The sequence below is a fragment of the Plectropomus leopardus genome, chromosome 2, assembly GCF_026936395.1.
Source record: "Plectropomus leopardus strain MGB_pleo_1.0 chromosome 2, ASM2693639v1, whole genome shotgun sequence".
NCBI lineage: Eukaryota > Metazoa > Chordata > Actinopteri > Perciformes > Serranidae > Plectropomus > Plectropomus leopardus.
The window spans coordinates 17,830,598-17,855,751 of record NC_142177.1 but is presented as its reverse complement, the minus strand read 5'-3'; the positions used below and the strand labels follow the sequence as shown (position 1 = coordinate 17,855,751).

The 25,154-nt window shown below is 41.6% G+C and overlaps 1 protein-coding gene across 2 annotated transcripts in view; it reads left to right on the top strand.

Annotated features, from left to right (window-relative positions):
• Positions 1-25,154, top strand: part of cdh4 (cadherin 4, type 1, R-cadherin (retinal)) — a 246,035-nt gene that overhangs the window by 128,708 nt on the left and 92,173 nt on the right. The window lies entirely within an intron of this gene.

Here is a 25,154-nt window from a genome sequence, read left to right as displayed (position 1 = left end):
AGAACTGATAACCACAGAGATGTTGAATGTTAAGTGCAGACAAACTGTCATTTGACCATATTCTTCAGTGGGTTTAGAGACGTCCTTGTGTATTCATACTGAGTCTTTCTTTGCTTTTCATCATTTGAGGAGGTGGAAAGGTTTCACAAGAAACAGCATCAGCCACATTTTTTCAGTTTCAGTGTTTTTAAAGCAAGAAAAGTTCTTCAAAGGGGCATTGTGGGAACTGGATAGCTGATTTAATTTATATTTCTGAACTGTGTTTTTATCTGGTAAATAACTTGCTCACTAGGGGACTCTGCAGGCAGCTGAAGCCCTGCGCTCTCTACCAATATTGTATGAGTAGATTTTTTTCATAAACCTGCTGAAGCCACTTTTAGTACAAAACAGAAATACATTCACATGAAGTGTTAAACTTCACATGGAGTGTATATTATAGATTATTATTATACTTGACGGCATTAAATCAGTAGAAAGTACCAGCTATAAAATAAAAAACTATAAAGAGTATTTGCCTCTGATGCCAAACTTGAGTCAGTTCAGCCTTCAGCACTCACTTCATACATAATTGCATTCATACATATCAAAATGGTGAACAATGGCAAGATGAAATTAATAGGAAATGCTTTATTAATGCTCTTGTTTCTTCAACTGGAGGTCCATGACTCCTATAGCTTATATGTAGTACTGGGTCCCTCTTTCGGTAAGGGGTCCTCAGCCTATAAAACGTTGATGACCCCTGTGTTAGATGGATTGACATGGAATTTGGTTTAAATATTCATGCCCTGACCAATCAGGTCAGTGTGTCCAAGACCACCTCGCTGCAAAACTTATGACATTACCATCAGCCTCAGCTTTACTTTACGTTACTGTCCCCATTAAAAAAAAAAACAAAAAAAAAAAACATTTTCCTTAATTTTAATCCTGAGTCCCCATATTGATTTATTGTTTATCTTACCTATATTATTTATCTCTTGTTAAATCACGAATATGTCCAAAAATCTATTTTACAAATTACTGTCTCTTCTAATTCTGTAAAACCAAGGAAATGGTTTCAAATGTTCAATGACACATCCTGCTCTCAGGGACATTCACAAAAGTTCATCCAGTCAAATCAGACTTTGTGCGATTAGCTAGCCACACCATCCTTTTTAAACCGCACTTCATGGTTTGTGGCTTGTTGTAGCTAACAGAACACTATTAAGAGAGAAAAGTAGAGATGTGTTTGGATATCAGTGGGCAAAACCTTCTCTTCCTAATTTTCCTCTAATGGTAACACCTGTTTCACATAGCACACGTCAATAGTGCGTGACGGCAGCCTCGCCAAACTGCAGCGTGTTTCATGCTTGTGGTGTTGACACATGCAGCGTTGTTACAACGTTGCTGCTTTGTTGCTGACTGCTACTGTAAGTACTGTATTTCCACATTCGTGGGGACAAATCCCACTCATTTATGAAGTTGTGCAAGCTCCTGCATTGCTGACAACACGGTCCTGCAAATATTTTAAAATAAAATAACTTGTGTCAACAACTGATGGGATTCTGTCCACAGAGACGTTGTCAGAGGACTTTTATTTTGAAACAGAAGCAGGGAAGATTTAGTAAAACAGACAGTGTTGTATGTCCTCAACTCTGTGGCAGAGAGAGACTTTAAACTCCTGTAAAGGGTGGTGCAGTGTCAATATAATCATCCAAACACCATTTTCACTGTCTATTTCTGCTGATAAATGCTTGCGGCAGAAATAAAAGATTGGTGAGCCCCCGTTTTTGGAGCTGTGCCGCAGCTGACATGCAGCTGAGACGCACCTGACAAGTGCTGCTCAGGTGGGCAGTGTTAACCTTCTTAAAAAGAAAAAACAGGTTCGGCACTGCTCACGCACTGCTGACACGTGCTGTGTGAAATGGGCCTTAAGGAGGTGTTTGTGCAGCCTGTCTGCTCAGCAGTGGACTCTGCTGAAGCTTAGAGAAGGCAAATTCGACATTTTGAAATGTTGCAATACTTTTAAATCATTGCTTTGAAATGTTTTGAAACTTTTCGAAAACCTGTTCGCTCTACGTTGGCATCTGCTGGTAGAAGCTTGCATTGCACCCAATCGAATGCAAACGATTTGATTTAAATTGCTCTTGTAACTGTACACTGCTCAAATACTAAATAAAATTTCACAGTGCAAAAGATAAAGACGTTCAAACTTCCGTTTCACTGGGACTTTAATAAGCGTCATTGTTAGATTTGCAGAACCAGCCATGATTGTACACACCAAAGCCACAGACAGTCCAGACATTGCTGGCTGTCTCTCAGGCCAACCAAAATGCAGACATGTGCTCTTTTCATAGTGGAGTGATGAATTTTTAATGAGCCCGTATCACCATTCAGAACGAAGGAAAGGAGAAAGTGGAGGAGTCGCTCAAGTCGATTTCAATATTCCTGGATCGCTGTCTCTGCCTTGTCCTCATCATATCTTCATTATCTCCTCCCTCCTTCAATTTATTTTTTATCTGCGAATAACCAAAGGACCAGTAAATGGGGAAAAGGAGGGGGAAGAATTCTTTTTATGTGTACATTGAACAGAGGGAAGTTTGATATGGCACGCAGACAGGGGAGAGAAAATTCACATACCGCAGAGAGTGTTTCCTTTTGTTTACAGCAGCCAAAGATGGACTCATTCTTCCCTTTGCTCTCTGCATCTAGCTTAAGGCAGGAGAGAATGGAGAGAGTTTGAAGAGCTGACACAATGAGTCAGAGTGAGGCGAGAGTGAGTGTGAGGGAGAGGGAAGGGCGGTAAAGGTTTAGGCGTCTGCACTGACAGCTTTCTCCTGCAGTCTGACAGAGCTTTGTTGAGGATCCGGAATTTCACCGCTGTTGCCGCTCCAGGGTTTCACTGATGCTGCTGCCGCAGTAAGCGCCCAGCCCTGACCTTTTCATGCACACCGTGCAAACATCCATCCTTCACGCAGCGACTGCTTTTCCACGACCTACCCCCGCGTGTCCAGATCCACGTTTATGAGAGAAAAAAGGAAGTTGGAAACGGGCTGTCATGTGTTGACAGATGGCCCACGCTGTCACTAAAACGTCATCACAGGCCACATCTCCCACGAGGCGGAGCAGTGGCAAGGATGGCCATTGCCATCTGTGCCCCTGCAACAGATGCTGCAGACAATACAGAAGCCACATGTGTCACACCATGTTTCCTACACAAGGCTGACTGTAATGCCCCGTGCAGGGTATTAGTTCGGGTGTGTCAGCACTGTGGAAATTGGTTGATTTTTTGCTGCTTCATCCTGCAAACTAACTCTGACATATTGGAGCTGTAAACCCCATTCTGTCTCTCTCATTTCTCTTCCTCCCTGCCTGACTCTCTGCCTGTCTGTCACTCCATCATGTCTATCTCTCCGTCTCTTGCCCTCTCTCCTCCTCTCCATCTTCCCGCCTGCTGTCTCTTTCACTCTGCTGCTCTCTGACTGTAGTTAAGAGAGAGCATGAAAAAAGATGAGCAAACACGCCGGCTGCCTCAGAATTCGTTTTCAAGCCTCACACGCTCCCCCACCTCTGCCTTTGCTACACCTGCAATATACAGTACCTCCTCCCCCGCAGCTCCCACACAGGATTACTCTTAAATGAGAAATGTATTGTTTCCTTTATTCACTCAAGTAAAAGAATAATTGAGTTAATCTGTCTGGCTTCTGTCTGCTGGGGAGCAGCAGAGATTAGGGCCTCTGTTGGCAGAGATGGAATCGCTGCTTTAAAAGACGGAATAAAAATGTCATCGCGTCTTAAATGACAGCCGGCTTGACATTTCGCAGCAAGCTTTTCATACCAAATACATATTCAGAATTTTTATTTTTTCCTCCCAGTACAACAGAGGGAAATGCCATGTTGTTCCATTATTTTATCATGACACGTCTGTAATCTAACTTTTAAGAACACTTTATCAACGGGTGCATCTCTAAGATATGAAATATTATTATAAAGATTTCAGGTTTTACTGTTTGATTACATCATATCTGACACATAGGTATTATACAGAAAACCACCTTGATGGACAGAATTAGCCGTTTGTGATGCAAACACTGTACAGAAGGTGTAGGTGCAGGGGCTTTAATAGGCCTCTCTATATATACACAGCATGGTCATGTACTGTAGATCCCCCGGGAAAACAACATTTCTCATCAGCCTAAAACAAACTAACTGACTTTTTGATAGACATTTGTCGTCTCTCCCCATCTGACAACCCGGCAAACGCGCAGGAGTTTGCTTATCCCACCGAAACTGTATCCATGCCAACGTAGCAATTGTGCCTAACTGATTTCACTGCATCGTTATTGCTGAACACACAAATAGTTATGGGGTAAATGAAAGCTTTTTTCCTGTGCGCAGCAGAAACACTAAGTTCAGTTTTACAAGTCCCGGCAGAATGATTTGAGTTTGTTTTTCACAGATAAATGGTTTTTATGCAGGCTTACTGCTGCAATGGCTGTTTAGAAGTGAGCAGGGGTGTGTCAGAAAATGATTGGCCCCAAAATCCTGAGGTATCATTGGCTGATGGCAAGATCATCAAGCCACAAGTTTCAATGCAGCACAGTTGCCAGAAATAAATGTTGACACTGTATGTTTCATGAAACCACAGATATGTTATTAAATGTGTGCGTTTCATATGTATCATATGAAGGTTTCTGCAGAGACATAGTTTTGATTAATATGCAATTGCTGACCTTCTCATCGTGCGCTGAAGGGGATGGTGGGTGGCGTGAGACTCAGACAGCTGCCAAGCTGCAGATGACTTTTTGAGACCGACAAACAACAGAACTGATTGTTTTTTAGTGAGACATTTCAGCATTTCTAGCTGTGATTGTGACACCAAAACTGGGTATATCAAGCCAAAACATGAACTTTTCCGAACCATAACCAAACGCAGTGTTGTTGGAATATAAACGAAAGTTTAAGTTTTAATGTATCAGCTACATGGTAACCTACAAATGTTACATATCTATAGTTTGCAGAAAGGTACAATTTGAACATTTATTTACATTTACATTTACATTCGGGATGTTTTATCCATTCAGACTGTGACTAAAACAAAAACAGCTCTTTAAAATTAAATCCAGGTTGCACCTGAAAACAAAACCCAGAAGTAATGCTGATGTTAACAAGCAAGTCTTTGCTTTATGTTTGCCCAATTTCAAGGAATACTGTACTTCTGTTTTTTTTTTTAAACACCCTTATTTACTGTCTTTCTAGAGTCAGATGAGAAGATGGATACCACAGTCATGCCTGTCAGTCTTTGTGCTAATCGCAGATAATCAGCTGTTAATATTTACAGAAATCTGAGTGAAACCTCCTTCTTACCTAACTTTCAGCAGGGAAGGGTATGAGTTTATTTCCCTAAATGTCAAACCATTGCAACAGTTTCCAAAGATATTGATATGTTTTGTAAGTTGAGCATGTGGTTACTCTAAAATGCTCAGGGCTACATTCCTCAAGTCTGTGCCCAACCTTGGCTGCCATATTGGAAATGCCCCAGACTAACCCCAGGACGTGAGGTTGTAACGAAATTCAGTCTTTCTGTCTGTGCACTTCAAGGGCCCCTCAGTGCCAAGGCCTGCGCTTTCAGATTCTGCAGATTCCCTGCTCGCCTGTACTATAACAGAGACGGGGAGACTTAAACTTAAAGAGGTAACAATAAAACGGGACACTCAAAATCCAAGGACTGGCCTGTATTGATTATATTTAGTAAACTGAGACATGAGAGAGAGCAGAGAGTCTCTGGGTACATCCAAAGATTTATGTCAGCAGATATAAACCACTGTACATAGTGGATCACCTTAGAAGACAAACAGCAGCACCCGATGACAACAGTGCATACCTTTAGTGGTGCCAGCACACCTCCACCTGAGTAAATATGTGAGTGGATTAGCAGAATTAAGTCTCCAGGAGGAGCAGTTGGCAGGCTGAATATGACAAACAGGTGCTTGTGTTTAGTGGTAGATGAAGGAGGAACAGCTCCAAACCCCGCTCTGTCTCCCAGCTTCCCCCCTGTCTCACAATAAACATTAATTTGCAACTAGAAAATTATAAAGAAGAGCTGGGTAAATTGTTAGCAGTTATTTAGCCAATACTGGGCCGCCTGTCTGGCTCCAGATACATCAGCGTTTTCTCCTCCCATTCTCTGGGTTTTTCCTCCTGGGTTTCTGACAGTGATCAGGGGAGTTGGAGCAATGCTGAGCTGAACAGTGCTGACAAAGCCAAAATACTCTGCACTTCAGGCTCCGGAGTGGCTGGATCGATGTAGTGCCATCACCATGGCCTGGGGGAACAGCTGCCACCATCCTTCATACTGCACTGGATGTCCTCATCTGCCTCTCTGTCACCTCTCCGCCTGTGGCAGGACGGAGATTTATGCATAGCAGGCAGCTCAAGTCCGAGCATACGTTGTAGGTTAGCGAGTGACGGCACATGACACGAGCAATGCTGTTGGCTAGCTTGGATAGGCCTGAAACACTTACCGTTTGGAAAGTTTAACACCCACACTGACAAATTGATGTTGGCAAGAAAGTCAAATTCAGCCGTGGATTTGGCGTGAAAACGAAGCTTAGCAATTAATTTGGTGTTTGAAAGCCTGAGGCTGTGATTGCAGTACCACTGACTCTGTTGAACACATTTCCTTCACCACAGACTTCGTTTACATGGTGATTTGCAGGTTTAAATATACTTTTCACACCCATATTTAATGCCTGATATTTTTACTAGCACAATATGAATTTTCACCCTGAGTGTTAGTGAGCATGTTGAGTGCGTATAAACAGTGGAAAACACTGTGTGAATGTGATGACAACAGAGCGGGAGATTGCAAGTTCACCCAGGTGGGAATTAAAAAGTGTCTTAAAACAAAGTTACAACAATAAAAAAAGACAGGCAAATACAACTATCACACAATACAAAGAGCGAGCACCATCTCCAGTTAAAATGCAAAAAGTGCAATCCTCAAATTTCAGTTGTCATTGGAGTAGCAGTCACATTGACCGATAGCGCTATTTTCTCAACCTTTTAAAAGTGACTCAAATTCCCCCAAAGTGATCAGCTCAGACAGTTTTAAGTCCTTCTGTAAGTTATTCCAAGTGGAGGGGGCGGCAAATTTAAAAGCTTTTTTGCCAAGTTCTGTGCAAACCTTGGGGACCGACATCAAAAGAGTACTGTGAGAGCGCAGGCAGTATTGATTCTGGTTTTTACGTGTTTAAGTACATAAATAAGAGGGAACCAGCCCATGTAGACTCTTATATATAAAAAAAAAAAAAAACAACCAGTGGGAGAGCCTGCGGACAGACAGAGAAGGCCAATTAGCAGCAGCGTACAGAGTACAGTGGTGTACACGGTACCCAGAAGCCAGTTGCTGGCAGCTCGTCTGACACATGCTAATGTGTGGTCACCTTTTTTCTATGATAACTTAAGATCCAAACATTTAGGTGGTTTTCAGTGGAAGCTGAATTATTCGCAGAGGTCTCTTCCTCACCAAAACAAATAAACTTGGCCATTTAAACTTATAGAAACATTGAATTAAAGCAGTTTCACATCATTGCAGTTGGGCTTGTTACTACGGTGGCCAATGTGAAAATGCCAATACTCTATCTAGAGTCAGTGTTTGGTGTGTTCCTTCAGGGCTACTGTAGAAACATGGCGTTACAACATGCAAATCTCCGTTAATGAGGACCAAAATTGTTGTGTTTAAGGTAACTTAAACACAACAATTCTTTTTGTCAGGTGATTATAGAAAACATACCTATTATATTATATTCCATTTCTGCCAATATGTCCTTTATGCCTATATGTATACTTGTCCTTTAATATTGGCATTTTTGTGCCTGCTTTGGTAGATTTTATACAGATTAATGTTGCATTGTACACACATCCAGCAGCTCTTGAGTATATGTTTCATCAACATTGCTGATTTTTCATTGTAAGGATGCGTGTCATTTTGCACACACAGGCGATATGTTTTTTGTTGGATTTATTTTTCGGTTTGGGCTTGTCTCAAGAAACAGGATAAACTAGTTTATTGAATAAAATAAAACCCAGAACTCTGAAACCTGACCAAAGACTGAAATAAAAAGAGCTTCTCAGCCTTGTATTCGGTGCTGTTAAACTGCTAATTTAATAATCCTGTTTTGGGAGACAGATCCTCTGTGTGCTTTTGTGTTGTACATTCAGTACAGTTATTTCTGGTCGGGTCTTAGATTCTCCAGCTTTAGTTTGAGTGAAAACAAAAATTTAGCCAACCTCTCCGGGGCCCCAGGGTAAATTTTAGAAGCAGTTTGCCACGCTGGCAACACGCCATCAGCTTTTGGTTGCCAAATTGACAGAATGGATGGTGTATTTTTATTGTTGTAATTGGAGTGATAATGGTTCTGTGTAATTATAGGACATATTTAATTAATGAAAATTGATACCAAGAATGATTAAACATATTTTACTTAATACAGATGACATTATGCTTCTCATGCTGATTGTGTGTGTTACAGACACACACACAAATATCACAGAGTGAGTGTTTTCCAGCTACTCCAAGGCAAAATAAAGCATTAATGTACTACTTTTAGATGGCCAGTTTTCAAAGTAATGTATCTCATAGGGAAAATTAAAATAGGTGAAATAATTACCAGGAGGTCTGAAGTTTTTTTAATCATTGTAAAATAAAATAAGACAGAAAAACAGCTCTAAGTTTTTAAGAATACAGTAAACAGTGGTGTTGGTAACTTAGCATTGAACAGCTTTTCACCTTTTGCAGTGCCCTCTGCCTTTTTTAATCTGCCCTCCTCGGCTAGTACGTTCTGCTTTGCCTCCCAGGTTTGGACGAAGCTTGAACGTCTCGTTTTGTTCAAATTGAGCTGTCTTGTGGGTTGTCCTATGGGGAGTTTATTTTTGGACTTTTTCTTGTTGTTTCAAGAGTGGTAATCCATGTAACAGCAGTACTCTTGCTTGCTTAGGCAGAACATAAGGCCCATACCCTGAGGTGGAGGTATATTGAGGGATTCTTTTAATACAGGAGAAGCGGTGGTCTTTAGGGCTGACCATAAAACAATAAAATGGTTAGGGTTTACTGGATTTATAGTAATAGCTATAGTGTAGCCACAGCTTTGGGCTCTGTCACTCTCAAAGATGTACAATAACTACATGCTGGGGCCACTCCAGCTGAACAGATACCACGTAGAGACCGCAACCGCTGTGGCTGGTCAGCATGGGCTGCTCCTCTTTTCTCCAACATTTTTCTTATGCTGGTAGAGATTGTTGAAAGTGAGGACAACTGTAAGGAAGTTGCAGAAAGATTGAGGTGCTTTTACAACTGTACTTTGGCTCATTTGGTTGAAGCCAAGGGGGAAAGTTATACGTTGCTGCATTTAAGTTGCATTGATGCATTTGAATGTCCACACTGACTTTTTGCAGACAAACCAAGAGGACTGTACATGAAGTCATAATGACTGACAGGTAGCTCTTTGAGCAGGCGGGTTTAGCAGTTGTGATCCTGTATCATTTGGACCTATAGGGTGATCAAATTCTGACGGACAGAAGTTCATGCAGCACTTTAATGCCTCTGATATTTATATATGTTCTTGGGTTTCACAAAGAGCTTACGGAGAAATAAGTGATTATAGCCAAGCATTATAAGTAGGCTATTACTAAACCTCGAAATCAGTCAAATGTTATCAATAATAACTAACGTACAGACAGGATGAAAAGGAGGCATCTTGTGAAAAAATGATTCTAGTCTTATTACTGTGGGATTGCTGTCACACACCTTTTAATGGATTTCTATGAACTGACAAAGTACACAGTTGGATACGAACACAGCAGTATTAACAGCTTTTTAATCATGGATATACCTGCGCTGATGTGCATATGTGTTACCATTGTTACCACATGATTAGCCTAAGTTATAGGCCATATGGCTACAATCAGTTTTCAGATGGCAGACAGATCTCAGGATCAGCAAGTGAATTTGTTGGTTGTTTACCTTTTGAAATCATTCTAAAATCACAAATCTGCTATTATAAGATACTGTGGTTGGTTTGACACACCACAGAAAAAACGCACTAGAGTCAGTTTGGAAGCAGACCAAGACCCACCTATTCGTTTGTCTCGTTTCGGTTGTTTGGTCCTCACCAGAGTTTGAGTGACAGCTTACACACCAGTCCAAATGAAACACACTAACCAGGCAAACAGTACTTACTTTGTTTTAACTCAACCAAACAGCTCAGGTGTGACAGCACTCTAAGGTTGTTATTTTGTATCGTTTAATATCACAACGTAATTGAATCATTAGAAGTCAGTAACTCTGGCGGATATAGTGTAACTAAAGCACAAGTACAGCCTCGTTTCATACAGCACATTTGTCTATGTGTTATTGCTTATCATTGTGTGAAATCTTGTGGTGAAAATCCAAACACACTAGTTATCTATTTACACTTGGAATCCAGTTTAAGTATCAAACTCCATTCATCATCAAAACTGCATTAAATCACTGCACTGAAGCAACCTGAGATACATAGTCTCTAACTTTTCTCTGAAACAAGCACCAATGATGGAGCTGTTCTTCCAGCAGTGCATTCAGTTCCAATTAGTCAGAGGTCAACTACTCCCGCTGCATATCGGCCAATCCTGAACCACATTGCTTGATGACAGCCAAACATCATGAACTCAACCCTGCTCCCAAAGACGACACATAAACCACTCATATATAGTGAGTCAGTTAAGAAGGGCAATTAAGCCTATGCCCATTACTTGTGCGATAACACGTATACCCATCCTCACCTGATAACCTAAACAGCCTGATTCTTTATAGATTAATGACTTGTCTTCAGCTAATGTATTTTTATCACAAGGTCATGAGTGATGTATTATCAGTTAATGAGAAATACAGAAATGTGTGGTGTGAGAGAGGTGGGGAGGGGGTAAACACACACACTGAGAGACACACTCATTTGACCTTTCAGAAGGGTTTTTTCTAGCTTGCGGTGAGTTGTCCTGCAGTGATAAGAATAATGGTTTTGGCGCCATGGCCCGGGGAGACCGACCTCCCATTCCCTTCTGCTAGATAGTTGAGCAGAAGACATTCAGCCTCCTCTATTGTGCTTCCTACATCCATAGCAGACAATGAGGCTTAGTGCTGCCCACTTAAGAGACAGCGGTATGCTCGTATTAAGGACCACTGCAGATCTCTCTGATAACTGTCACCAGGTGATTTATATAGGAAATTTAAGGAGGGGCAGAGCGGTGGAGGACACTCGCATCAGATTATTACAAATCCAACAGGAAAAGGCCTTTGCAGCCCTAAAATACAAAGAGGACATTTACAAAATATAGCCATATTGTACCATTTGTCAGAATTTCTTTGTTGTGTATTGTGCATAAACAGCACAGTATGAGTCCACTGATATTCTTCATTATTTAATTTCACTTTAGGTTGCCTCACTTGAAGCAGCAAATAAGTGCGGAAGGGTCCTTGTTGAAATCCTCCTGTCGCTATCTCTGTGATCTCAGCGTTTACACAGTGTAAGGCAGTGGGGGGACATCAAACACTCTAAAGAGGAAAAGTGGAAAATGTAAGGTGCAAATGTATTAGTCATGTTTTTAATTGATTTTTCTGGAACAGGCCAGGGTGACTTCAAAGCAAATAGCTGTTGAAAGAAACTCAGATTTGTTGCTTTTAAGGGAGGGCTGCACTCTGAGAGGTTCTTTTTTAAGAATTCAAGTTCCTACGCATATCTTAAATTTGGATTGTGTATAAGCTGGTTACACAGGATGAAATGTTTTAGCTACAGTATGGCCTATGCCATCTAGCATATGTGCTGCTATTAACAGTGCAGTTTACTGTAGATTTACTGCACACGTGTACACAGTAAGTCATTTTGAGTAGAAGTTGCACCAGTAGACATTTTGTATTGACAACAAACTAAACTAGGATGATCATATTTTCCACCTCCCACTGGGACGCTTAAGTGTACTGCATGGCATAATGCACACAAGACTAATATGCATTTTCTGGATAGGGACCAATTGTTTCATTGCTAAGCACACATACAGAGTGCAACTTTCAACACCGTGAATGCCATGAACACAATATCTAGACACCGAAACTATAGCTACAGATCCTAAGCTAGCTGCGGCGTGTCCTGTGTCAACAGATCAACTGGTTAATATGGCCATCGAAAGGAGGTGGGAACCGCTACACAGAAAATCTGCGCACTCCACAGTGCTTCTGTGTCCAATGAGAACTCTGCATAAGACTTAAAAAAGACAGACTTTCTCTTTGGCATGACAGCAGGCTCTGTCTGAAAGAGTTACAACCGTCATAGCAACAGCTTTGACAATGTCACTTTGGATGACACATATACAGACAAATCAGCATTAAGGCATAAAGGCATTGTTTATGTTTCTATATTGGTTTAGTTAATAATGACTTAGATAAAACATAAGAGATGTCTGTGTAGGCACTGAAACAAGTATTTTAAAATTACTATTTTAATTGTGTTGAAAATTTGGACAGTTTGGAAGTGAATGAACACGGGAAAGTTTTAGTGTTTTACAGATATGTGTCGGGACTTGGGACACTAAGCTTGCAACCAAGGCAATCCCAGACAAACCAGGACATCTGGCCATCGTTGACTAAATCCCAGCGAGTCAACAACTTGCTTTCAGCAGCTAAATAGCCTGATATTTCCACCAGGGGTTGATAAAGACTGTTTTAGAGCTAAACGAAGATTGAATATTGGACGTACATTTATCACATGGCCAGAAACATGAGTACAAATAACTGATAATGTTGCTCTGTGTCTTCTGGATGTTTAATTGGCAAGTGTTCACTAACACAGTCACCATATCTAATTTATATATATATATAAGCTAGTTCCCTACCCCCGAGTGGCCCAAATAGAAAATCAATAATGCAGCTTTAATAATGTAGATTCTTTACTTATTGATATAAGACTTATCAAATTATTCATTCCTGTCTTATTTTATTCCTTCCTATAGTTGTGTGATTTTTTTCATAACTTAGCTCGTTCTCTGAAATCTTTGCGGCATCCATTTTATTGGTCCACACAAACACCTCTCACGCTACTTTAGTGGGTTTGGCACTTAATATAAATGTTTCCTGTCCGGGCCTGAAGCAGTATGCATTGATTCCTGTGTTGACTTTAACACTGTGACTTATGGCTCAAGGCCACAAGTTGGAGAAGTAATTATCTATATAATGACAACATCAGCACCCGGCTCACAACAATTTGTCCCGTAAGTCTGTGTAGCTGTGCTCTTCAGATGAACACCATCTGCTTTGTGGCCTTTGCCCTCCAGAGGAAACAACCTAAACCCACTTGTATGTGCAGGTTGACAGTAATGAGACCAATTACTTTCATCAGTTACTTAGCTGATCAGTAGAATGACCTTTTCAGCGTCAGATGGCCAGAATCTGACTGAACAATTACTTCAACATCACTTTGGCTGCATGTCTCCCTCTTTAGATCAGATGAGAGGAAAGTAGCCATCTGGGTGAAAGATCAATCTTTTAATGGTAAGAACATACCCAAATGAAGAGACAAAAAAGAAGCAGTGTGGCAATTATGGGTAGCAGTCGGTGTAGCTGACCTCTGAGATGGTCTTGATCTCTCTTAGGGAAAAAACAGATGAGTTTTGTCCCTGGTCTCGGGCCCTGGAGACTAATGGCCGGCCCTTGCCTATCGCTTGCCCCCGGGGGCTTCGGAGTAGAGACAGGATTAGAGAGAAATGGATGAGAGCAGCGGATAATGAAGGAGATCTGTCTTGAGTCTAATCATTGGCTTTAGAAGACAGGAGAGAGGGAGAGAGTGAGAGAAGATAAGAGGGACGTTCCTTGTTGTGATTACACCTTTTATCACGATTGAACATCCAATACGGTCCCATTGTAAGCTGCTCAGTATGCTGTTTTACTCAGTTAAAGCAAACACGCCATTCATGTGGTGAGAGAAGTGTAGTTCCAGCGGTCTCGGATAAGACACCTCATTATTGAGACGCAGCGATACACCTTTTATCACAAGAATTTAGTATTGCCATTTCCTCTGGCCTCCATTCCCTTAAATTAGCCTGTCAGCCATAACAGATATCTCTGTTCCTCTCTAAGTGTATATTTGTAATGCTAATTAGGCCAATTGTAGGGAATCAAATCAAGATGCTGAACACAGCAGCTAAACAATCACCAGGGAAAGATGCAAACACTTTTATGCAAATAACACAAGAAGAGGGGGAAAAGATGGAGAGAAGAATAAGTAAGAAGCAGAGAGAAGAAAGGGCTGCTCAGTCGGTGAGTGAGGGTGATGAGAAGTGAGAGCTGAAAAGGGGGAGAGATAAAATGAGTAAGAGGAGAGAGAGGGAGGGGGGAGAAAATTAAAAGCTGATTACCTTGTGAGTGAGTCTTCGGTTTCTCTGAGGATGGGGAGGAGGGGCTGGGGGAGGAAGTCTGTTTTTAGCCTTATAGTATTTATTAAGGCCAGTCTCCGGGGTAATCAAGTCCAGCTAAAAATAACCAGCTAAGAGGTGCTGCAGTCATAAACACTGGACACAGACTGAACACTGCCTCACGTACTGTAACTGGACTCATTTACTCACCCTGTGTAACATCTCTGCATCTCATGCCAGTTATTATGATAAAAGTGTGACCATTATCTACAACCTGAAGTTTGTTCTCTACATCGTACAATGTGTGCAGGAGCGGCAATGTGATTCACAGTGGAAAAAAAAGAATACTTACTCGAGAATAATGGGTTTTCATTACAGTCATTATACGGTTGAGTGAGAGTCACGGATATATTCCCCCTTTGTCCCCTGATCCTTGGCCCCTAGTTTGCTCACATTCCCCCTCTTTGTCACTTGGCCCAGCTGAGGTCCCGCCACCTCGCTTTGGGCTATGTGAAATGATTATATTGTACTGGGAGATAACAGACAGTGTGTAGCCTTGAGGCAGTTTCTTCGCTTCACCTCCTTAAAAAAGATATTGCTGTGATAAAGCGCAGCTCCTTCTCTGCTCACGCTAAATCGAAGGGGAAGCCTTGAAGGCAAGGTCTGGTGAGTGGGAGCCAGATGAAAGAAATAAAAGAAAGAATCGGTTGATATGTTTGTGCAGCTCGCTGTTTTTCAAAAAGGAACGTTTCTCATTACCATAAGACTGTGGCATGGGCCACCAGCTCAATTGGGGGGATTTTCAAGGCGTTGTTTCCTGCCTTGATGCGAGTGTTCTGCAGACGGTGGATTGATTTGGAGCCAGGTTTCTCTGACTTGGCGTGGTCTGAAATTAGTGGGGAGCTGCTGATGAGATGGTCAGCCAAAAGGCATTCAAAAAAAATCTCAAGGATAGTGGGCGTTTGTTAAAGTTTACAACAGTATGAACCTGTGAAGTTTAACGCTTTGTATGCAGTATTTTCAGATTTACTTCTAAATTATTATTATTGTAAAAGTTTTGAAGCCAGTGTTTGGTCATTTGAAAATATCTGCCCAAATATCTCCCTAACTCTGATGTTTTCTATTGTTGTCATACAAGAAAAAAAAGAAGTCTCTTAAAGGTCTAGTATCTAAGATTTAATGGCATATAGTAGTGAGACTAAGGACTACACACTGGTCTAAGGATGCTCTACATATATACTATATATATGTAGTCAATAACTTATAGCCCAGTATTGGGAAATTTGTATGATTATGTATTATTCTGATAGTTAAATCATAGCCAATAAATAGTGCAGATAATATGAAGCTAGTCTGCTTTCATTGACTTTGCAGGGTACCATCTACACACCCTGATACAATAGGTGGCAGTACACCTTTAAAGTTGGTTTTCAAGAAGAAGAAGAAGCATAAGTGCAACTCGTGACTAGAGTCAGTTATGTTGTTCCTGGTGTGGACATCTTTCACAGTGTCAGAGGACAGCAAAACACAGTTGCACTGAGGGTCTGAGCGTGACTCCCCAACAGATCGTCAAACTTCCTGCTACAGTAAAAGAAGTTAGACATAAACGGATTTGACGCAGGACTGAAGGACCGTCTCTGGATTTTTAGCAGGAATGGTTGATATCCAGCTAAAAAGGCTCAACTTTAACTCAATAACAAGTGTTTGGTAACGCTAGCCATGTGATGCTACAGTTAGTCCTGTCGCATACATCATCTGCAATGTCTCCTGTCACCGTGGAAGGCAGATGGACTTGAGTTATTGTTTAAATTTCTGTTTTTGTTGTGGTATGGAACATTAAATCATCCAGATTTTCCCACTAGCTTTTCTTACCTTCAGGTTTGCACAAACTACAGGTTGTTAACTTATTTGAAAAATAAAAAATATGGAATTGTCTTATCAGTATTGGCCATGAGAAGCAAGTATTTATCAGTTAATGGGTATCAACTGCAAAAAATCCACATCCCGCATCCATGTGCTGGACCTCTAACTTGGCGGTTAGATTGTTTTGTCTGCTGAAAAAAGTACAAGACAAGGATGGATCATTTCTCAGGACCTTTATGTTGAGGTCACCAAGACATAACTTTAAAAAGGGTTAATCTTGGTACACCTGCGGGTAGCACAGTGAGACACACTGGTGCCCCCTAGCTGCGGTATGCCTAGAAGATAACACATCCACAAACAAAGCCGCACACACACACACACACACACACACACACACACACACACACACACACACACACACACACACAGAAGAGAAAAGCTCCTGGGCTGAATGGTGGTGTATTAATCACACTGACGCCTGGCACGACGATCTGTGACCCAGTCTTTTAATTGCATCCGCTCTGCTTTGCTCCCACTCTCCCTCTTTATCTTGCCTCTTTCCCCTTTCTCATTCCTCAAGCCTCCTCATGCCCGTGCCCATGAGAGGAGGCTAATGCAGAGATAAGAGGGAGGACTGTGGATGTGTAGAGCCCAAACGCTCGCAGGACGGCAAATGCGGTGGGCGGCACTGTAACAACGCTGAGATTTGAGCTATAATGTGGAGCAAAGCTTTACTGTGTAATGAGATGATGTGCAATTGAGGTGGTGTGCAGAGGAAAAAACAACTATCTGTGAGGAAATCTTTATAATCCATTGAAATACAACCTTTGGAAAAAAAAAAAAAAAAACCCACAGAGCGTGTGGCCCACACAACATCCTGTATGTGTGTGGTTACATTACAGACTGATCTGCAGTTTGAAGACTCTCAGTATCCTGACAGGCTCCAACACAGGAGGGCCTTACTTTACAGCTGTTACCACCTCGTACCTGCAGAATGAGGGAGGTGACAGAAGGAAAACACGGGTGTGATGGGGCGAAGGGAGGCGGCGGGTGTGTGGGCAGATGTTGGTCATATAGATGTAGCAATGCACGAACAATGTGACAAGGTTTTCGTTCAGTAAGTGCAGTGATGGCAGATAACAAGCGTGTGGTGTTTAAAAAGTGAAACATGAGCACTGACGCACACAAATGCAGTTTGACAGCACCTTCTCTCCCACACACACACACACACACACACACACACACACACACACACACACCGATGATAACGCGGGGAGTCGATGAAACCAAAACCCATTTATGCATCAGCTGTAATAATTGTATATGCAAAGAGCTGGTGTCACACACTCCCACTCTAATGTCCCTCTTCTCTCTCTCTTTATCTCTCTGTCTCACTCTGGGTCCCTCGCACGCATAAGCACACACAGCGACGCACACACATGCACACTTGAGTCGCAGTGGTTTCCTTTTGTGAGAGCGAGCTGTCAGAGGGAACTGTGTGGGCTTTTGTTAAAACAGAGAACTGCAGAGGCAGAGAAATTCATTTCCAACTGCGGCAAAAAAAAAAGCCTTTTCAGGAAAGTCACATTGTACCTGCAGTGTTTTAAAAACAGCAGCATGTAAATTGAATTAGTTATAAGCATTCCTGTGGGGGCTCACTGGGCTGGATTTCAAAAGAGTTTTCGAGGGTTGTGGATGTACTGCGCGGGGCGCCTCAGACTACAGATTCACAAGACGTTGCACTTTAGTTGTGATAAATCACGACATCTGAAAATAGATTTTTACATCTTTACTTGCCAATCACGCCTGCTCCACTGCAGTTACTTCACCGCCCACTGAAAGGTGTAAACTTTTCTCATTTCTTTTGCCTCTCGTAGGTGGAAAGAATATTGCGCCTCAAATGTCTCTTGAGTAGCTGCTATAATGTCACTGTCAGGTGAAACCCTTGTACATTTAGTCTTTCTTCATGTTTAGACTTACACTAGAGGATTACATGCACTTTTATGGATCGTTTTCGTTCATCTAAACCCTTTAGTTCCCCGATGAGGACATTTAAAAAATGCTTGGCAGTCGAGCAGAAAACAAGTTTTTTTCTCTTAGGTCCTGAAAAGCTGACTTTTTGGATAAGGTGCAGATTTTTCCACAGGACTCAGATTTTTTTAGTTCACCACTGTCAGTGATGGGTTTTTGTGTGGAAATCAAGGAGCTTACTCTTATTGCAAATTAAACTTTTGTAGTTTGTTCACAGAGCCACAGCTGATGCAGTTTATCATTAAAGCAATAATTCAGCTTATTGTGAGTGATGCAGCTAATCAGAGCTCTTTAAAAATGGTTGAGCCTTGTATTTCATTCAGTGTTCAGTTTAAAGAGCTCCCTTCTTTTTTTGCTATTGATTGAACTACAGATTGTACTTTCTCATTTTTGTACACCCGCCAACATGGACACAGAGAAAAGAAGCAGATTGACTGAGAGAGCCACCTCTCTCTCCCTCTCTCTCTCTCTCCCTCTCTCTCAAACTCAAACACAACTTAGATCAAACTGTAAGGCAGTGCTGATCAATTATCTATTTGCCACCTAAAATGTCTTCAGAAACAAATTTTAGTGCACCATTTGGACATGATGTGGCCGCCATACTGTTTCCTGTGTAGTGAAAATTGAAGGATGAAAATACTGAGATCAAATGGTATAACTAAGCAGTGCTGTGGTCCTGTGTTGACTATTTTTTGCCTAAAATGTCTTCAGAAACACATTTTAGTTTATAGTTTAACTTTAATATAAGAATTATGTTTTTCAAAGTCATGTTTTAGCTCTCTGTTTAACTGTAATCCAAGATTGTTTGTTACAATCCAGCCGCCTTATTGTTTCTTGAGCAGCTTGCATTACTTCACCTACCAGCGAGAACATTTATTGGTCTGATGCAATGCATTCTGGTAGTTGTAGGTTGTCTACCTCTTGAGCCAAAGCAAACGTTGCAGCCCTTTTCTGTTTTCTCTGGTCATGAAGCACCCATGTCAAAAGTATTTTCATCTTTCTATTGCATAGACAGCCCAGCTTTATGAAAAAAACCACCTTTCCATCAGTGAATTACTTCTTTAATACGAGTGAGTGGAATCATATTTGAGAATAAAACTACTATCACTGCTACTACGAATGGGCAAAAAATGAGGATCTATCAAGTATTTGCAACATGGACACAAAATTGTCACGAAACTGAGGTCACCCTGAAATGTTGCAGTACTCCTTACAGTTTCTTACAAACAGTATGTTCTGTATTTTAGCAGTGTTCGTTTACTCATCAGTGGGCTCTGTGCTGCTGTCTATCATAGCCTCAGCCTCGCAAAAATACTGTTATTTGCAAATTGAGTGGGTGGCGTTGATTTTCCTGTTGGCTTGAGGAAAGCAGCAGGGTACCAGAGGGAATGTTTACTTAGCACTGTGCCACAACTGTGATGAACAGCGCCTTAACAAAAGGAGCTCCATATGCTCAGTCTGGACCGAGGTATTTGACTGATTCTCTACAAAGTGTGCCACAGTTAGACTTTTAACTTCAACTTCTCTTTACATCTGCGTCACCTGCATAAAGGTGGATATTTAATGTCCCACATCAACCCATTTATGTTCAGTGTGTTTGCTGACAGACTTCTATTTTTAGCTGTTGTAGCTGATATCATAATCTTTATTTATACACCTTTCAAATCCCCAAAACAAAGAACCTCATTAAAAAACAGATCAAATGAAATGAAGAAGCTGTAAATATAAGGTGAGACATGCAGGATTAAAGCAAAAATCATAAAATGGAGGCTACAAACAGTAAAAAAGGTTGTTACATAAAATCAGGTCTATAAAAAGATCTGTGTAAGTCTTAAAAATGATCTGCAAAATCATATAATCTTTTCAAAAACCAGCTAACAAGTGCTAAAATCAGATTGACATCTTGACCTTTTGTGTGATGTCTTTTTTGCACCTTTTTTAGGTCTTTTGTGCTGTGCTCTCAGCTCACTTTTACTATGGTATTAACTGACACACCAGGGTGCCCCTTTTTCATGTCTAGGCTGGGTGGCTTAGACTGGCTGCCCCGGTTTGCATCGAGGAGAAAGTGACCCAGTCTGCCGGGAATACGAGAGGAGGGAGAGGAAGATAGAGGAGGACAGGTGTGTGTGTGTGGGGGGGGGGGGTAAACAGGGAGGATATAAGGACTGTAAGAGGTAAGGGGGACAGGGAGCTGTGTCACTGGAGAACAGAGAAGTGCAGGAGAAGGGAGGGGTGCACGGTCGACAGGTGAACATGGTGTAGGCGGATGCAGATGGATGAGGGAGGCATGCTCCGTGTGGATGCACAAAGCAGGTCTGTGCAGAGTTACTACCTGCCATCCACATTATGCACATGTAATGTTTCCATACAAGAGCAGGTTTGGCCTCCTCTTGGGTATTGTCCTGGATCTACAAGCAGAAGACACAAAGAGCATAAGCATGTCTATCTGTGTGTGTGTGTGTCAGTGTGTCTGTGTGCGTGTGTGGAGGACTCAGTGGTCGGCAGTCACGGCTGCTTGCCCATTCTGTTTTAGCCGCGTCTGTGCTGCGCTAGCCGCTCTGTTGGACAGCATGTTCTCTGCCGTACGAGTCCAGAGAAGAGCAGCCGAGCAGAATGACACCAGCCTTAGCAGCCTGCCAAACACCGCTGTGGATGGCAGGATGCACTAAAATATACAGAACACACTGTGACACACAGACACACACACACACACTGGAGCATGCACACACTCAAACTCTCATAGACTCGCACAGCGACACAAGCAGAGTAACACACACACATTTGCACTTATCTAGACTACAAAATAGAAGAACAGAATCCAAACACATCGTCACACACTTAAGTTGCTGGTTTAATACCCCTGATTTTTTTCCTCGGGAACCAAGGCAAAGTACAAGGACGGACACACACACACACACACACACACACACACACACACACACACACACACACACACACACACACATCTATACACTCATAGATGGAGAAAGTAATCGACACGATAGATCTTTGAGTCAGAGCGCTGTTACTATCACCAGCAAGGCACAAGACTGTGTTGTACAGTTTACACTGTTTGCTGATTCTGAACTGCTGAGATGGCTGTTTGAAGCAACACTATCAGCCTTCCCATAAAACTCATTAACCACGCTGACACACTTTATCATCACCCATGTGTATTTTATAGTACTATACAAAGATTATATAGTCATTTCAGCACATTTATTCACATCTTAGTCCGAGCTGTTTTGCATGTTCAGAAACTCATCCAAGCTGTGTGCTCTGACGACAGTGAGTTTTCCGAACGTTGTTCACCCTGACAGATAGATGCATGCTGGGTAAACAAGGCCATCTAGTGTGGTATCATGATGTCTCCTATTAGAGATTTGTTTATCTTCCAAATCAATTAAAAACTCACAGAGGGAAGCTTATTTGACTGACATTATCTGTACCCCAGATGTGCCTAAGACGAAGGTGTCAAACTCATTTTAGTTCATGGGCTGCAGACCACTTTGATCACAAGTGGGCTGGACCAGTTACTGCATTGCATAATTACCTTAAATAACAACACCTACAACTATTTCTCATTATTTTACTTTAGAGGAGTAAAAGTACATTCTTGAAATGTTTATCAGTTTACAAAACAGATGATATCTTTGGAAAAATGTGCTTTTTAAACAATATGTCTCCAGTTTTCCTCATTCAGTCAATCTGTTAACTGTCACTAAACCTGCATTTCTCCATAAATTTCCATTCCTGTGTACTAATGCTGGCATCACCACACCACCAAACTAAAGTGTAGGCTGTTGAGGAGGCAGGTCAAGTAACCCCCTGCAGTGCCTTAGCAAAGGGTTCCACCAGTATGATTTTAGGATAGATGTCTAATATAGATTCTTTTGTACTGAAGCTGCTTATTGACAATGTCTGGCATCATGTTCAATATCTTATCTGTATCTATAAACATGAACCCAATAGGGGGTGAAAGGCGTGGCCAAAGGCATTATGTTTTTGGGTTGTCTGTCTGTCCCATTCTCATGAATGCGATATCTCAAGAGCACCTTGGCATAATTACTTCAAATTTGGAACAAGCGTCTACTTGGAGTCAGTAATGAAGTGTTTAGATGGTGATCTAAGGTCAAGGTCACTTGCTTCCGTCCCATTTTTGTGAACGCATTATCTCAAAAAGGCCGTGAGGGAAATTCCTCGAATTTTTCACAAATGTCCACTTTGACTCAAGGATGCACTGATTAGATTTTGATGGTCAAATGTCAAAGGTCAACTCAAGAATTCATATGCTAATTATGTCAAAGTTTTACATTAATGTCTAAAAGGAAATAATGATAAAAAGATGGCATTTTATATCCAAAATGTCAAAGGTCAACCTCATTGTGACATCATAGTGTTCTGCAAAAACTCTTTTGTGGTCGTTATTCAGAGTCATAACTCAGGAACAGAAGGGCAGACATTTCGTCAGACACTGAACTGATGACGCTGATCTTAAAGCTGTGCTGATTGTAAAGATCTTCTGTGCTGCTAGGTTGAAGAAGTGTGTGAAGGTCTGCAACTGAATATGAGACATTTTTATCTGTCATGCTCTGGACACACATGGATTTAAACTGCAACTTGACACATTCATGGTGGCATACAACCGCCAGGTGGTAATTCTAGTTTTTTAGAGAACTCTATTCTGCTCAGGGTGAAAAAGCCTCAGAAGCAGCATTTAACATGAAGTATGCTACTTGCTGTTTAACTTGCTCCTGAAATCTGACACCGCTTAGCCTTCACAAGTGCGTCAATATCAGATGTGCAAAGTCATTCAGTGTGCCGAGTTGGACCATTTGGCGGGCCACATGCTCTATACCTTTGGGCTAAGACATGCTGTTTACATCTATTGGCTTGCTGAAATTAATTTGTGCAGAACTTTTTCAGGTGACAAGCACACACTAACACCCTTAACTCTTAAAAATACATAGAAGAAGTGCTGGTGAATGGATGTGCCTATAGAGATTTGACAGCAAATCTGATGTCCCTATGATTTCATGTCATTTATAGACACATACAGCAGACATAAGAAGAAGCAGGTTGTGAAATAACTATATGTCGTAGAGAGAGATTATACAGTGAATGTAGTCACCTGTTCCATATAGCCAGAGGCCAGACCTGCACTCAGCCCGTTCCTCTTTCTGTTCTGTTCAGTCCACCGGCTCCAGATGAGCTGACCAGGTGATGAAGCTTAGTCCCATGGCCATATTGATTGAACCTGCAGTAAAATATGTATATGACTTTTTTTTTTTTTTTTTTTTTTTTGGTGAAGGACTGCAGGTTTACTGACCTTCAGGGCCGTCAGCTTAGAAAACACCCTGCAGCCTTGTCTTTGTTTATTCATTTCAAGTTCAATTTTTTGTACAAAGGGATGCCGTAGTTTGCCAAGCATAAGATGACAAAACGAATTACATGCACTAGAGAACAATAACAGCAAATAAGCACCAAGTTGTTATCAACAGTCTTCATTCAGTAATTCTATTTCCATTATGATGTGACAGCAAAGAGTAATTGACATTCCTCCGTTTGCATGTTTGCTCCTCTTGTCTTAAGAGGTGCAATTTTTTAAGGCTGTAAAAATTATTACAATTACAGCTTTATTCCATATGTTTTAAATTCACCCCCATGTCTCTTTCTGTGTGCTACAGTATCTGTCTCTCCTGCCTTCTCCTGTTATCTTACCATCTCCCCCTCTCTCTCTCTCTCTTCCTCTCTCTCAGACACACACACACACACACGCACGCACACATGCACAGACACACAGTTTCTCTATCAGTATCTAGTCACAGCTTTGTCTCTTTCGGCTGCTTTCATCTCCATTTAACATTGTGGCCGATCAGATCCCGCCACCTGATTTGAATGTGCTTTGTGAACAGGATTTTTAATGAATAGCAAAGCATTTATGAATATCTTCACACTAAGCAGACGCGTTAGGAATCAGGGTCACGGTCCCGGCCCCTTGCGGCTATACACCAGTAGGCGGTGAATGGTAAACTGAGAGGTGGAAACACAAAATGAAAGACATTCCTCTCACAGTGTCCCACAATGGCAACGCATCACAGAAGACATGTGTGTTCCTATGCCAACTAGTGCCGCCACAGCGCACAAGACCACAGACCGACCCTTGGAGTCCTCGCTGGTTTTATAGTAGAATTAACATCCAAATTAATAAATGCACAAGCTGAGGACAGACAATTTCAAACTAGCCGTGGTTTGAATTCACTCCTACATATGTGCACACACAGGCAGGGACACACACACACACCCGCGTGCATTCATAAGCAGCGCTTGTCCTTAAGCCTCACTCCTCCAGCTGCACCACAAGAGACCTGTCTAAGTGACAACAATTAGCCTGCTCAGTTCAAGCTAATTGAAGTCATTTGAATAATACATGCCTGCCATCACAATTCATCTGTGGACAATTCAAGCAGGTCTGTGTCATATTGTCACAACCTGATGTTAGACGACCCCCCCGCCTTGATAAATGATCCCCAAAGTAAGGCAATCATTTTACACAGAGCTTATCACTCACATAAGGATTGTTCTCCACTGGGCTGTGTTATTTTAATGAAAATATGGATAGCGATTGCCATCAAAGACAGATGCACGCATTGTCAAAACTGTGTTTACCGTCCGTCCCATTACGCATGCAATTACTCAGGGGCTGAAAACAAGCAGGCTCGTTTGTGTGATGCTAAGCTGCAGTGGCCGAGGAGATCTCATGCTTTATTAGCCCGTTGTTTGGGAGCTGCTTTTGACAGGAAGCTGGGCGATAAATTAAATAAGATGGCTTGATAAAAAGCTTG